The sequence below is a fragment of the Engystomops pustulosus genome, chromosome 4, assembly GCF_040894005.1.
Source record: "Engystomops pustulosus chromosome 4, aEngPut4.maternal, whole genome shotgun sequence".
In the NCBI taxonomy this organism is placed as follows: Eukaryota; Metazoa; Chordata; class Amphibia; order Anura; family Leptodactylidae; genus Engystomops; species Engystomops pustulosus.
Window position 1 is genome coordinate 227,544,616 of NC_092414.1, and position 15,914 is coordinate 227,560,529.

Here is a 15,914-nt window from a genome sequence, read left to right on the forward strand (position 1 = left end):
CCGGGCTCCCCTCCACACCACCCGGGGACTCACCTCTGACCATACCCCCACGACCTCGGCGAAAAACGACATAATGCGCTCAAGGTCCTGACGCATGAGCGTAATTAATTCGGCCACCCGTTCAGTGCAAAGATCGTTACCCCCCCGCATGTAAAACTAACACCACCGGGCCTTACACCTCTGTCCGGCCCAGAAAATGTAAGAATGTCCAAGTAACCAAACCACCGGCCTGGGGCGCGTTGTGCCAGCAACTCCTGAAAAAAAAAGAACAACAACACATCATTACAAAAAATTACAATAAATCAGGGCGTATGTAACGCGCGAAACACGCCGACCTCCATGTCCGATTTTCATCACTTCCGCATCCGGGAGTCCAGCCCTGGCTGCCTCCGTCGCTGCCCCGATCTGGAAGGAATGCATGACGTAACTCCTGTGATCTGCCCCAGGACCCCAAGGCACTTCCAAAAAACAGCTTGAAAATGGTAACGCGTTCGAGGAGAGCTGTCCTCATGCACCAACGAAACTGGGCACGAAGGGCCGTCAACCGACCCCAAACGAATCCAGGTACCCCTACCAAAAACATCGGATTTTGAACGTCGCACCCGTATGCGAACAAACCCAGAACCCAATGCCACGTTAGCCGTCAAAAAAGGAAAGATTCAAAAGGTGAGGAGCAAACCACAGAACACCCCTTAATCAAGTCGCACAGCAAAACAAAAGAAACCGGCCGCCGCGATTCGTCCGGGATATGCTCCCTGCGCCAACCCTTCAAGGCCTGTCTGATGATAAAAGACTTCGTAGGATCAGCCAACCCCTCGTCAGATTACGAACCAACCCTGAAGCTCACCAGTCATGCGGCCAGGGCTCAGCGCACCATGAAGACCCGAAAATCGCTCCAAAACCATGCGCGCCAGTGGTGTCCGTGAACAGTGAAATCTCGGAATTAGAGACTTCGTGGGCCTGCCAGCACGTCCTGCCATTATATGCCACCAAAAAACTCTCCCACACCCGCAGGTCAGCCCGGAGCGGAAATACGAATGCGATGTTTGGGCGATGAGTACCTTTCGTGGCCAAAGACAAGCGCCATAAAAAAACCCTGCCCATAGGCATGACCCGACACGCGAAAACCAGCAAACCCAATAACGATTGCATCTGCCGCAGCGTGACCGCGCAAAAACCCTTCACCAACAACAAAAGCCTATCGAGCTTATCCCTAGGCAAACGGAAGACCATTGCCTCAGAATCAAGTTCAATGTCAAGAAAAGACAAAAACGTGCAAGGGCCCTCCGTCTTTTCCGCCGATAACGGGACCCCGAATAGCTCCATGAAAAACTGAAAAGACTTCAACAAACAAAAAATCATCCAGATAGTGAGTGACTGACCGAAAGCCAGTTTTGTACTGAACCACCCACTCCAGGAATGAACTAAAAAGTTCAAAATATTTGCATGAAATGGAGCAGCCCATGGGGAGGCAGGTATCGTAATAATACATCCCATCAACCATGCAACCCAAAAGATGATAGCAGTCTGGGTGCACAGGCAGAAGTCGGAAAGTGGACTCGATGTCCGATTTTGCCAACAACTCCCCCTTGCCCGCTTACCGCAACAAGAAAACCGCCCTGTCGAATGAGACGTAGGATACAGATGCCTGCTCCGGAGAAATTCCATCATTCACCGACGAACCCTTAGGGAAGGATAAGTGGTGAATGAATCTGAACTTCCCAGGCTCCTTTTTAGGGACAACACCTAATGGTGAAACCCTCAGGTTTGGAAATGGCGGAGATGAAAAGGGGCCTTCAATGCGGCCCATATCCACCTCCTTGCCTACCTTTTCCCGGAGGACATCCGGGTGCTCCTCTGCGGACTTTAGATTCACTGCAAAAGAACCAACTGGGGAAAAATTAAAGGGGATGAAAAAACAAAATGAAAAGCTGAAACTAAGCTGTCCCGCCGCTTCCTTATCAGGATACCGGCCGAGCCAGTGGGACATCTCCCAAACGTTCACCGGTGTCTTTTTGTTCGGCACCAGCGCCATTCCCCCTGTGCCTAACAGCCGGACGGGAGCACTTGACTGCCGAGTGGTTCCCCCCACAAGTGGAGCACTCGTGCTTGTATTTGCACAGCCCGTAGAACCTGCAATGGCCCTCGTTGAAGAGCCAGCAGGCCCCAGGGCGCCTGACGGCCGCCGAACCATGGCCGGTATTCCCAGCTTGCCCGGCGGCCCCAGAGTGAATGGGGGGTCGCTGAGACACCATCAAGCGGATCCAATCATCGGCCGCCTTCACACCCCAACCCATCCCCGGCTCCCAAAATCTTCACCGTACCACCACCAGGCGGAACCCCCATGAGACTTATAGGACGAATAAATAACATCCTGATAAATGAACAATTCTGAACAGCGTTCAGGGTGTTTCTGACCCATCACGCACCCCAACACCGAAAAGGCTTGCAGCCAATGGGCATTCTCTCTGCAAGTCTCTGTATACAGTGAGAGGCCATGGGCGTCCTCCCTGCACGTCTCTGTATACAGTGAGAGGCCATGGTCGTCCTCCCTGCACGTCTCTGTATACAGTGCGAGGCTATGGGCATCCTATCTATAGTATCTGTATACAGTAAGAGGCCATGGGCATCCTCCCTGCACATCTCTGTGTACAGGGAGAGGCCATGGGCATCCTCCCTGCACGTCTCTGTATACAGGGAGAGGCCATGGGCATCCTCCCTGCACGTCTCTGTATACAGGGAGAGGCCATGGGCATCCTCCCTGCATGTCTCTGTATACAGTGCGCGCTCTTTGCGTAACATCCATTACCGTGCCCTTCATGTTCCTGGGGTTGAAAATGTTGTCGCTGATCTTTTGCAAAGTTTTGAATTCCAGGTTTTTCGTCAGTGCCACCATTCAGCGGCGCTGGTGGGCAAGGAGTGCCCGGGTTTTCTGTGGGAGCTGATCCACCGTTGATGGCCTTAGTTTGGTCGTCTTTGGCCCCTTCTACTTGGCAGCAATATGGTAAGGGGTGGGAGGCTTGGTTGGCTGTGTCTGGTGGGCTCGATGTTTTTCATTGTGTTTCTGACAGAATGCAGGTTACTCACCGGTGTTTGGTTTTGTTGCGTAACGCAGGCTAGCGGGTGTGGCCTTTTCTTACAGCTTTATAGGTTTTACCAAAAAAGAAAGTATGACAAATAAGCGTAGGCCAGCTCGCCATCCGTCAAAGTCAATGACACAAAATATTTGAGAAGGCCAAGAAAGATGATGCGTGGCTATCGCAAAATATCAATTTTATTTCAATACAACATTAAAAAGATGAATAAAACAGTGTAAAGACAAACATATTTAACAATTGGTGAAATGTATAGACCACACAGAGGAATAAAAAACATGTAGGTCACCAGGTAACGCCCTTATGGGCTTCCGGCAGGTTATATGGTCAAATAAGGTGCAAACAATGTAAACAACAAATATGCAGCTAAATGCTGCTGTACAAAAATGCAAAGTGAGCAAACCAGAGACCAATACCATACCAATAAGTAGGACCCCACACGTAAGACCCCGACACGTGTTTCGCCGTCGCGCTTCTTCAAGGGAGCTTTATAGGTTTGCGGATGTCACTAAGTCCTTTTTGATACGACAAGCCTTGAAGGGCTGGCGTCGCAAACACATCACGGTTGAATCTCGTCGCCCGGTTTCTTTTGCTTTGTTACCCCAATAGTGTGTTCCTCGCCTACTGAAGCTTTATTGTTTGTGCAGGCTTTCAGTATTGCATTCTTTGGGGCTTTTCGGGTGAGTGAGCTGGTTCCCCCTTCTTCTTTCAAGCGGGGTGGTTTATTGCAGGGAGATTCGGGTGCGTAGGTCCAAGACCGACCTTTATGGTCGGGGGTCATGGGTCCGTCTTCTGTATGTACCTGGGCCAGCGTGCCCTTATGCCCTCACGCAGGACTATGTTGCTTTGGCTCTCCTGGGGAATAATTTCTTATCCCACGGGGATGGTTCCCCTTTAACGTGTTTTCAATTTCGGTCTGTTTTCAAAAAGTGTTTGTTGGAGGTTGGCTCGGATGTATACGCGTATGGGACCCATTCGTTTAGGATCTGCGCGGTGACTGAGGCGGCTAGAGTGGGTTTGCCGGACTCGGAGTTTATGCGGATAGGTAGATGTTCGCCCTGAACTCTAATGTGTTTGTTTGTTTTTCAGGTTCTTCAGGATCACTTCGTCCTGCGGTTTGGATTTTGGGGCATTCCTATGTCCTCTGGGCGGGTCAGAGATCGGCATGTCGGCCGGGCGGCCGGCAACTCGGTTTTCAATGTGCTGATGTTTTTTGGAGGGGTCTCGACGCACGGTTAATTCTAGAATGGCGTGGTATGTAAGAAGTGTGGGGTTGTAGTGCGACACCAGGAGTTGGAAGGCGACAATGCTGTTTTGTTGCGCCCTGGCGGCGTTTATTTAAATGAGATTGGGTTGGACATATTTTTGGCAGGTTTGCAGGACAGGGTGGATCAGGCTCTGTTCTTGTTGGGTGGTGGTTGTAGCTCCGTGTAGGTGTACATGGACCTACTGGTGGCGGAAAATGGAGATCTGAGATGTGTGCTTTGCTCGTCTGGCTGACTTGCCATCTGGGAGTCCAGATAGGCATAGTGCATTCCCGGGCCATTTACCGTCGAATGGAGAGTTCTTTCACCTAAAGTGCCTACTGTTTTTCAATAATGTTTGAAATTGTTAAATAATAATTGTTAATAAATGATGTGACCGGTTTTCCACCACCCAACACGAGCCTTGGTCTTCAATGTTATACAGGTTAATTGAATGCTGTTCAAGCCATATATTTAAGGTGGGGTTAAGTTAATCATTTCACCAGTCTGAGCATTCTGCAAGGTAGATAGTATACCTGAGCATTAAGCAAGGTGGACAGTATACCTGAGCATTCAGCAAGGTAGACAGTATACCTGAGCATTCAGCAAGGTAGACAGTATACCTGAGCATTCAGCAAGGTAGACAGTATACCTGAGCATTCAGCAAGGTAGACAGTATACCTGAGCATTCAGCAAGGTAGACAGTATACCTGAGCATTTAGCAAGGTAGACAGTATACCTGAGCATTCAGCAAAGTTGACAGTATACCTGAGCATTCAGCAAGGGAAACATTACACTTGAGCATTCAGCAGGGATAGACATTACACCTGAGCATTCAGCAAGGTAGATGGTATACCTGAGCATTCAGAAAGGTAGATGGTATACCTGAGCATTCAGCAAGGTAGATGGTATACATGAGCATTCAGCAGGGATAGACATTACACCTGAGCATTCAGCAGGGATAGACATTACACCTGAGCATTCAGCAGGGATAGACATTACACCTGAGCATTCAGCAGGGATATGTGTGCTGTCGAAGCAAATTGTGTCGCAAGACACGCACTCACATGCACCAGGAAGAAGAAGATGAACTCCAGGGACCTGAGTGGGGAAGCGACACATGCAGGATATCGGGTGCAGGATCTTAGTGACTCCCCGCACAGAGCATTATACACGGACAATGCACTTACATGCACCAGGAAGAAGAAGGTGAACTCCGGGGACCTGAGCGGGGAAGCGACACATGCAGGATATCGGGAGCAGGATCTTAGTGACTCCCCGCACAGTGCATTATACATGGACAATGCACTTACATGCACCAGGAAGAAGAAGGTGAACTCCGGGGACCTGAGCGGGAAAGTTGATTTTTCCATGGCGTCCCCCATGACGGCCCCAACTGGAGGATGACCCTTGACCTCTGTATGGACAGGAAGCAGAGAGGTTAAATACCCCACCCGGCATCCGTACTCCAGTGGCTTCCTACACAGGGAAGGGAGTAGAGAGAAGTTCTCTCCTCATCCCCAGTAGTTGGGACAGTGAGGGGGAATCGCACTTAGGTGTAGGGACTTGTTACCTTACCCGAAGCAGTCTCGGCCTTGATCGGACCTCGGTCCTTTCCTCTGCCACGAGGAGACTGCGCTTCTCCGTCTCTGCCCGCAGCTCCGTGAAGCTAAGAACACCCAGAGCGCGTCCGTCGCGGAGGTCACGTGAGCCGGCTGCAGTCCGACTCTGGTGATGATGTCCGCTGGAAATGACGGAGCCGGATGTGACGTCACGACGGCACGACCTGGAAGCAGGAGCGCGGAGCAGGTAAGATTTAAAAAGCGAGGTGTTCACGTTGATCTGAGGTCTAATGATCGTATGTCAGCCCTGACCCAGGTGCTTACAGACTCCACTCTAGGCATCTCCAGCCTGCTAAGGTCGGTCATATGCTATATGTTTGGATCAATGGTGCCATATACGATATATATTTATATCTATGTGTATATTTCCTTTAGAATCTTGTGGAGTGTGCTCCTTGCTCAAGCTACATAAGGTACTTTCCCACTTATCTACCATACTGAATTAATGTCAGAAGCTATCATGGTATCATTCTATTAATGGTTAGGCTTGCTGATACCAGTAGTTCAGCGATTGGGAACATGGAGTCATGTGGTATGGAGGCTTCAGGCCTGGACCTCATATCCTTAAACCCTGTAAGTGGGGTCATCCAGGGATAAGGTGGTGGGTTACCCACATATCCACCATATCATCACATCATATGGGTGATAAAGGACTAATAACTCCACCTTCTCCTTGGTAGGAACCCAGGGAAAAGGAGAAGGATAAAGGGAGAGCTTAGGACAAAGATCAGGCGAGCACAAAGAAAGCCACATCAAAAAAGTGCAATATGTGTCTGGAAAAACTCCCAAATGATTACAAAAAAACAGTTTGCAAGAATTGTGTGGATAATTTACTCAGACAGGAAAGAGCATCATTTGTAGATGAAATGCGTAACTTTATCAGAGACTAAGTTAAAACTTCGGTTACAACATCCATAGCGGCATTAATCCCTCAAGAACCTACACATAAGAGACAAAGGATTATAGAATCCATATCAGATTCAGAGGGAACTGGAACTAAGGAATCTGTAGATATGTATCCGGGTCCTTCAAGTTCAGCGAGTAAGATGGAATCCAGATATCTACTGGCAACTGAAGACCAAGAACCACTTTGAGAGCTATGTGAGATACCCTCAAGATGGATGAAGTAGAAGAAACCAAGACTATTCAGGATGAGCTATTCAGACTTCTTAAAGTCAAGAAGAGACGTGTGTTCCCAATTAATAACACCCTCAAAGAGTTAATATTGGAAGAATGGAGGGAGCCAGAAAACAAGATCTCCATTTCTAAAGAATTTAAAAACCGACTTTCATTTGACGAATCTGAAGCCAAAATTTGGAATGCTACGCCTAAAGTGGACATCCAGGTCACAAAAATGACCAAAAAAACGGATCTCCCATTCGAAGACGCAATCCAACTAAAGGATCCCTTAGATAGAAAAGCGGACAGTCTTCTTAAAATTGACATGGGAGTGTGGCGTGTTAGATTTGAAATCCAATATCGCCACAACATCCATGGCACGTACCCTCTTTCACTGGATAACTGAACTAGAGAATCATGTCAGAGATGGCACTCCTAGGGAAATGCTATTAAGTACCTTCCCCACACTAAGAGCGGCTACAGCATTCATCGCAGACGCATCAGTCAGGAGGTCACTTTGGCTTCGCCAATGGACTGGAGACTTCTGATCAAAGTCAAAACTGTGTGGTATCCCCTTTGAAGGGGAATATTTATTCTGATCCGAATTAGACACGCTTCTAGAAAAAGCAGCGGATAGGAAGAAAGGCTTTCCAGAATCTAAAAGCAGTCTAAGGAAACAGCCCTTTTGGGACCCTAAGGATAAGAAGCAGTTTTACAGAGGGAAAGGCAAGCAAGGCAGGTGGAGCTACCCTAAAGGAGGGAAAGGAAGAGGGTTTGGGTAGGTCCTGTTTCACAAAAATTCCTCAGGTTCCCAATATTATCACCCAGAGGAGAAGTCCATTTTCAATACAAGGCGCTGCCTTTTGGAATATCCTCGGCCCCGAGAACGTTCACAAAACTTATGGTCGAAGTGATAGCATTCCTCAGGAGAAAAGGGATATTAGTTATTCCCTATCTGGACGATCTATTAGTAGTACTAGGGGTACTTGTGCATCTTGGTGGCTACGTGCATCCTGATACCTAGGTAAACATTCATACTGTTTATTACATAGTGTTTTACTATATCAGATTTTGTCATCATGTCTGTGTCTGTGTTGCATCGCAGCCTCCCCATAGGCCCAGGAGATAGAATACATGCCACTGTGTATTGACAATTTTACATCACTATGCCACCTGATGCTTTTATGTAATTTGCCCAGCATTAGTTGTTACCCCCCCCCCCAAAAAAAAAAAGAATGTCTGCTCCATACTCTTGATTGTGTATGTTTTTATGGTATTTCATTTGATTAATAAAACCTTTTTGCTATATATTTTTTCAACAATATAGTGTCTGTGTATATCTGGTGTTTTGTGTGTTGAGTAGGTTTAGTTGATCTATTAGTAGTGGCCAGTTCAAGACAAGAACTAATACATCTCACAGGGATATCACGATAATAACCTTGCAACAATTAGGATGGATAGTCAACATGGAGAAATCCAAGCTAGCTCCAAGTACGAAGGTAATCTTTTTGGGAACCCTGTTGGATTCAGTTCAGCAAATGTCCTTCTTACCACCAGAGAAGAAAACAAATCTGATACAGCAGATAATAACGTTTCAGAAGAGAAGTCAGTGCACGATAAGAGAAGCCATGAGAATCCTTGGGATTATGACATCATGCATACTGTGTGTACAGTGGAGTCAGTCACACAAGATCCCTTCAGAGTTTGGTAATGGCCTCCTGGGACAAAAACCCCCGACACCTGGGGGTGTGGTTTAGCCGCCGAGCTGCATGGCCGCATGAGAGTGTAGCTCCGTGCCCAAAGCTCCACCATAGCCACATTACCGCAGCGACCACCTGCCATTTAGCAAAAAATTAAGCACCGGGGCTCCGGAGAGACAGTATGCAGGCAGCCGGCAGGAAAAGAACGTCGAGAGACGCCGACAGGACTCCGAAGCAGTCCGGACCCGCGGCGCACAGGAAAAAAAATGGCGCCAACGCGCCTCCTCAGCAGTCCTCACCACCGCTCCCGCTGCCACAGCGGAGCAGCCAGAAGAACAGGGGAGCAACTATGAAAATTCCTCAGCAGGAGGAAGATACAAGGGACAGAAGCAGAAACGGCCAGGTGAGAAAACCCCTCACCCCTGCGCCAACTCCTAGCGCTAGCAGTACAACCCAGAGAGACCCCAAAATGGCGCCAGCCCACACTACACGTGGGAACACATCAAATAGCCCCACAACGCTGGAGCAGCTAGAAATTAGCCCAACTCACTCACCTTCTCCACAATCAGCTTCTAGCACCTCTAACTCAGCCTACAACTCTCCCACAATCAGCCCTGCCAAGCAGAAGCAGAAGCTGCAGGAGGAAGAGCTCACTGACATACAGGAGGGGGACCCTGATATGCCTGATATCACATCAGAGAGATCACTGACATACAGGAGGGGGACCCTGACATGCCTGATATCACATCAGAGAGATCACTGACATACAGGAGGGGGACCCTGACATGCCTGATATCACATCAGAGAGATCACTGACATACAGGAGGGGGACCCTGATATGCCTGATATCACATCAGATTCTCAGGATGCATTTGCCAGATTTCAAGCTTCCGATAAAGCTGTATCTGAATCCCTTCTTAAAGATATGCTCATGGCCCTGCGCAACTCTATGCATAAAGACCTGACACAGCTAATTACACCACTGCAAACAACAGTTAATGATCTAGGGGACAGAGTCTCCGAAACTGAAAAAAGAATGACAACTTTTACTACAGCACACAACGCATTAGTAGATGTGCACACAGAAACGGAGGAGAAAATCACAATGATGCAGGCAAAACTGACAGATTATGAAGATCGCAGTAGACGCAATAACGTCAAACTCAGAGGAATACCTGAAAACGTGCTCGGGCAAGACCTCAAAAGTTATGTGCAGAAACTAACCAACACACTTCTACCAGACCTGGCAGACTACGAACTTTGCCTGGACAGAGTGCATCGCGTGCCAAAACCACCGAATTTACCGGAAACAGTACCCAGAGACACGCTGGCCAGGTTCACATTCTTCCATGTGAAAGAGGCTTTACTCTCACAATCAAGAAAACTGCAAACACTACCACAACCATTTGACAACATCAAGCTTTACACGGATCTATCCGCAGCGACGCTACAGGCTAGGAGAGAGTTCCAACCCATCACAACTACCCTGAGAAACCACGGAATACCCTACAGATGGGGCTTCCCCACAAAACTACTTGTTAAAAGATACAACTCCATCATTCCAATAAATTCAATAGAAGCAGGAAAAGAAATCCTGAAAACTTGGAACATTACAACAGACCCTGTAATGAACACCTCAACAAGAAAATCCCTTCAACGCCTGGAAAAAGACTGGAACGACCGCTGAAGAGTCCTGGGACTATAATCTAATCAACACGTCGCGACAGCTAAGTATCAGCTTTGTTGGACACTTAGTTTACCTCTATGCACATGTTGGTTAAGACCCCTCCAAAGTCGCGGGTTAACATAACCACCGTGATCCTTACATAGTAACACTATGAGTAAAAAAAACCGAATGTTTAAATGTATAAATGTTAATATGTTTATGTCACCCTATTCCCTCCTTACCCAACCCCATCCCACGTATATGGTGAGCTGTGACACTCGAGGGAAATACAACAACAACACACCAGCAATACGACAGTCAGAGACTATCACACCAATAATAAAATAAATGGGTATTAAAATTATGTCATTAAACGTGAAAGGCATGAACAGCCCATGCAAGAGAGCATCAATATGGCGCGAGGCCAAACGGAAAAGTATAGACATATGCTGCTTACAAGAAACCCACATATCAAACAAAAGCCCTCCAAAAATTGACCATAATCAATATCCCAACATTATCTACTCAACATATAAGAATAAAAAAAGAGGAGTATTATTGGCATTCAAGTCACATCTCCAAATCAATATAGAACTACAAGTAATTGATCCCAACAGTAGATACATCATAGTAATTGTGCTCATCAATAATATCAGGTACACCATAGTTAACCTGTATGCACCAAACAAAAGACAAAACCGCTTCATGACGAAACTAATGGGAAAAATTAGGAAGCTGCAGCAAGGTTCCTTAATAATATGCGGCGATTTCAACGCTACGGTACAACACGACCTGGACTCCACCTCAACACCAAAACAAAAACCATACGAGCCTCACTCCTTTCTCTGGAAAAACGGACTTCATGACATCTGGAGAATCCAACACACCACCCAAAGGGATTATTCATTTTTCTCACAAAGACACAACATGTACTCCAGAATTGATATCTTTACTATAGATCGTTCGTTAATTGACAGGATAGAAAAAACATCAATAGGAAACATCGAATGGTCAGACCATGTCCCCATCTATATGACGATATCTGATGCATCAAAACACAACGACTACATATGGAAAGCTGATATGAGCATCATTTATAAGGATAGGGACAAATGCTCAATAGAAACTGCACTCCTAGAGTGCCTAAAAAATAATTTCTCCCCAGAAATAAATATCTTCACAGCCTGGATGGGACACAAGGTATTCATAAAAGGGGAACTAATGAAATTAGGAGCGAAAATTAAAAAACAAAGAGAGAAAGACATCTCTGAAGCCACTAAGACACTTCACCACCTGGAAACACAGAATAAAAAGAAACAATCATATGCACTTAGATTAGAGCTCAATAAAGCAAGGGACAACCTTCGTAATCTATTATTATATAGATACGAGAAAGCCACGAGATTCACAAAAACTAAATACTATTCCCAAGACCAGAAAATTGGATCATTATTAGCTAAGAAACTCAAAGATAAGCACAAAAAAATCAAAATAACACAACGTAAACCCCCCTTTACACATAGAGAACTACGAGACCCCAGAGAAATCGCTAACGCCTTCAAAGGCTATTACCACAGACTATATAACCTCAAACAGGACACAACGACATTCCAACCTACTGAAGAGGATAGAGCCAACGTCCTACACAAAGTCAACCTACCACAGATCCCTCCAGAACAACTGCATCACCTTAACCTACCCCTCACACAAGAAGAGATCAAAAAAACTATCCTCAAACTCCCCTCACATAAAGCTCCTGGACCAGACGGACTGACAGGAGAATATTACAAACAGTTTTCACATATCTTAACTCCTTATCTACTGAAAATCTGTAACATAGCGGCCAACACAGAAACTTTCCCCCAAGACATGTTGACTGCACTCATAGTCACCATCCCGAAACCGGACAAACCAACCGACTCCACACTCAACTACAGACCAATATCACTACTCAACGTAGACGTCAAAATCTACGCTAAAATTATTGCGAACAGACTAAAACATATACTACCGGACCTAATCAAAAATGATCAAGTAGGATTTGTACCAGACAGACAAGCACCAGACAACACTAGAAGACTATTAAACATACTACAGCACTGCGAAATCCACAACATACCGACGACCTTCCTTACGATAGACGCAGAAAAGGCATTTGACAGAGTTAACTGGAAGTACGCTTTTCATACCCTGACAAAATACGGACTGACAGGCCCAATACTATCAGCAATTAAAGCACTTTACTCCAACCCAGCAGCATACGTATACACAAATAACACCCTATCCCAAAAACTCACACTCACAAACGGAACCAGGCAGGGCTGCCCACTATCCCCCATCTTCTTTACCCTTTCAATAGAGCCCCTAGCGGAAATAATTAGGAACCATCCTAATATATCAGGAGTGAAGATTGGAGACTCAGAACACAAAGTAGCACTTTTTGCGGACGACATAGCCCTTACATTAACAAAGACAGACGCCTCACTAACACAACTCTTCAAAATTATAGAAGAATACGGAAAGGTAACACACTATAAAATTAATACCAACAAATCACAAGTCTTACCAGTTAGAATACCAGACGCAGAATTAACAACGCTCAGAAAGAAATACAACCTGGACTGGCAGATGCAAAACATAACGTATCTAGGAATACAACTAACCTACCCCTCTAAAAAACTATACGAAACAAACTTTGCCCCCCTTAATACCAAGATTAAAGCACTATATATAAAATACTCAAGACATCAACTCACATGGTTTGGCCGAATAGCATCCTTTAAAATGATAATTTTACCCAAATTCCTTTATCTGTTCAGAACGGTTCCAATAAATTTACCATGCACTTTCTTTAAACACAATAACAAGAATCTCCAAAATTTCATCTGGCAGCAGAAAAAAACGAGAATTTCACTATCCACCATGACCAAACATAAAATGGCAGGAGGTCTAGGATTACCAGACATAAAAGATTACTACAAGGCAGCGATCCTTGACCAACTCAAACACTGGTGGCTAGACTCAACCGATAAAGTGTGGGTAACAATTGAGAAACACTATAACAACAATACACCATTAATAAATAGAATGATCGCTAACTTATGGAACACGGACCCACCTCACCCAAAACTACAAACAATGAGAACATCAGATACAACATGGAGGAATATGATTAAAAACGAAACCAACTCTAAAGAAAATATCCTACACCGCATCCCATTAAGCTTCCTAGAAAACCAAAACAAAACTCTACAACTAGAAACATGGAGACAAAAAGGATGAGAAACTTTAGAAGATATTCTGAACCCAAACGGCCTGATAGACGCCAGACACCTCATGTCCACTAAAGGCCTCCCATGCAGCGAAACCCAGCAAATCGCAAAGATTAAAAACCTTTTCAACTCACTAAACCATACAACACCTAAGATTGAGCCGGAACTACTAAAATTCCTAGACAAACAACACCCCGGGAAAAAAGGAATATCCTTCTTTTATAACAGAATAGGGAAAAGAAGTAATAAAATGGGAAGAAGACCTACAACAGAAATTCTCAATACAAAAGTGGGAAGCGGCTCTAAAAACAACACACCAAATTTTCCGCTGCACATCGCACATAGAAGCGATAGTAAAGACACACCTGAGATGGTATTTCACACCCACCAGATTAAACCTCATCTACCCCAGCGTGTCACCTATGTGTTGGCGAGGATGCGGCAACAGAGGAAACCTCATACACATCTTATGGAACTGCCCAAAAATAATGAGCCTATGGAAAGCAACAAGCACCGTAATAAAAGAAATAACAAGAAAAGACATAAAGATAAAGCCAGAACAAGCCTTATTACTTATCAATGTAGAAGACCTGCCACAAGAACAGAAAACCATCACTGTACACCTCCTGATGTCAACCAAATTAATAATAACCAGATACTGGAAAAACAAAGACAGCCCAAAACAAAACCTATAAAAAATTCTCCACCAGATGGAACCTCTGGACTGAAAGCAAATATTATCACCCATAACTCAACCTGACTGAGGAAGAAAATATCAACGAACATAGAAGAAAAAGGATAGACTCACAGCTCACCACCACCCCCTACCCCCATACTCACCTTCCCTCCGACCCACTCCTGAATGTTAAGTCATTACCTAAAATGTTATTCTTGTTTTTTGTTATTCTGTTAAAAACAAATCTGCATAGACCATAAATCGCTCTCAACTAGATAAATATGAAGACATATGTGTAATTACAGATTAGGATTTTAACTTGCAACATATGCAACAGGAAGAAAACACAAGAGACCTATGTATAAAAGCATGCTTTATTAAAGAGTCAATAATGCATCTTCCACCCAGGAAAAGAATAGAAATAGGTCAATACTGACAATGTAATTGCACTAAATATGCAACAGAATGTACTGCATGTTGTTATGTAATAAAACTTAATAAAAAGTATTTGAAAAAAAAAAAAAAACCCCGACACCTGAATCAGAAAATAGAGATACCGGAAGTAGTCAAGCAATCCATGGATTGGTGGAAGAACACTTCAAATCTAGAAATCCCTGGCCAGTAATAAATATTCAGACGGATGCGAGTCAATCAGGATGGGGAGCAGACGTAGCAGGTCTCCCCACACAGGGACAATGGCCAAGGTCGATCAGATCCCATTCTTCAAATTACCGAGAATTGAGAGCGGTTTTAGAGACTTTAGGAGCCAGCACTCTAAAGTTAAAGGGGAAACATGTCAGAAAATACTCGGACAATACCACCATGGTGGCTTATCTTCCTCATCAAGGGGGAACCAGGAACTCCGATCTCCTCAGTCTTTCATGGAAGATATTTACGTGGGCAGAAATCAACATCTGCTCTCTCTGCCACCCATCTAAAGGGGGAAGAGAATATGATAGCGGACTATCTCAGTCGTCAGGTCATAGACCATAACGAATGGTGTCTGAACAAGAACATCTTTTCACGTCTCACACAAAGAGGGGGACAACCAGCAGTAGATCTCTTTGCCTCCAGCAAAAATGCAAAAGTACCTCATTTCTTCTCTCTAGAACCAAAAACTCAATTTGGTCAAAGAGATGCCTTCAGTCAGTCCTGGAGCGGACCTCTGATGTATGCATTTCCTCCCATACCTCTCATGGCACGGGTCATTCAGAAGATCAGAGAGGACCAAGCAAAGATTATTCTCATCGCGCCCTGGTGGCCAAAGAGAAACTGGTTTCCGTGGTTAAGGAAGATGGCGTTGGAAGAACCTATCCTGCTGGAACCTCTAAACGACCTCCTGTTCCAGGGTCCAGTATATCATCCCAATCCACAGGCGCTCCAGCTCTCTGCATGGATCCTGAAAGGATGTTGTTGACATCTAAGGGATTATCGAATAAGGTAATATCCACGCTCAAGGCAAGCCGCAAGCCAGTTACTCACAAAATCTATTCCAGGATATGGGGAAGATTTGTATCCTT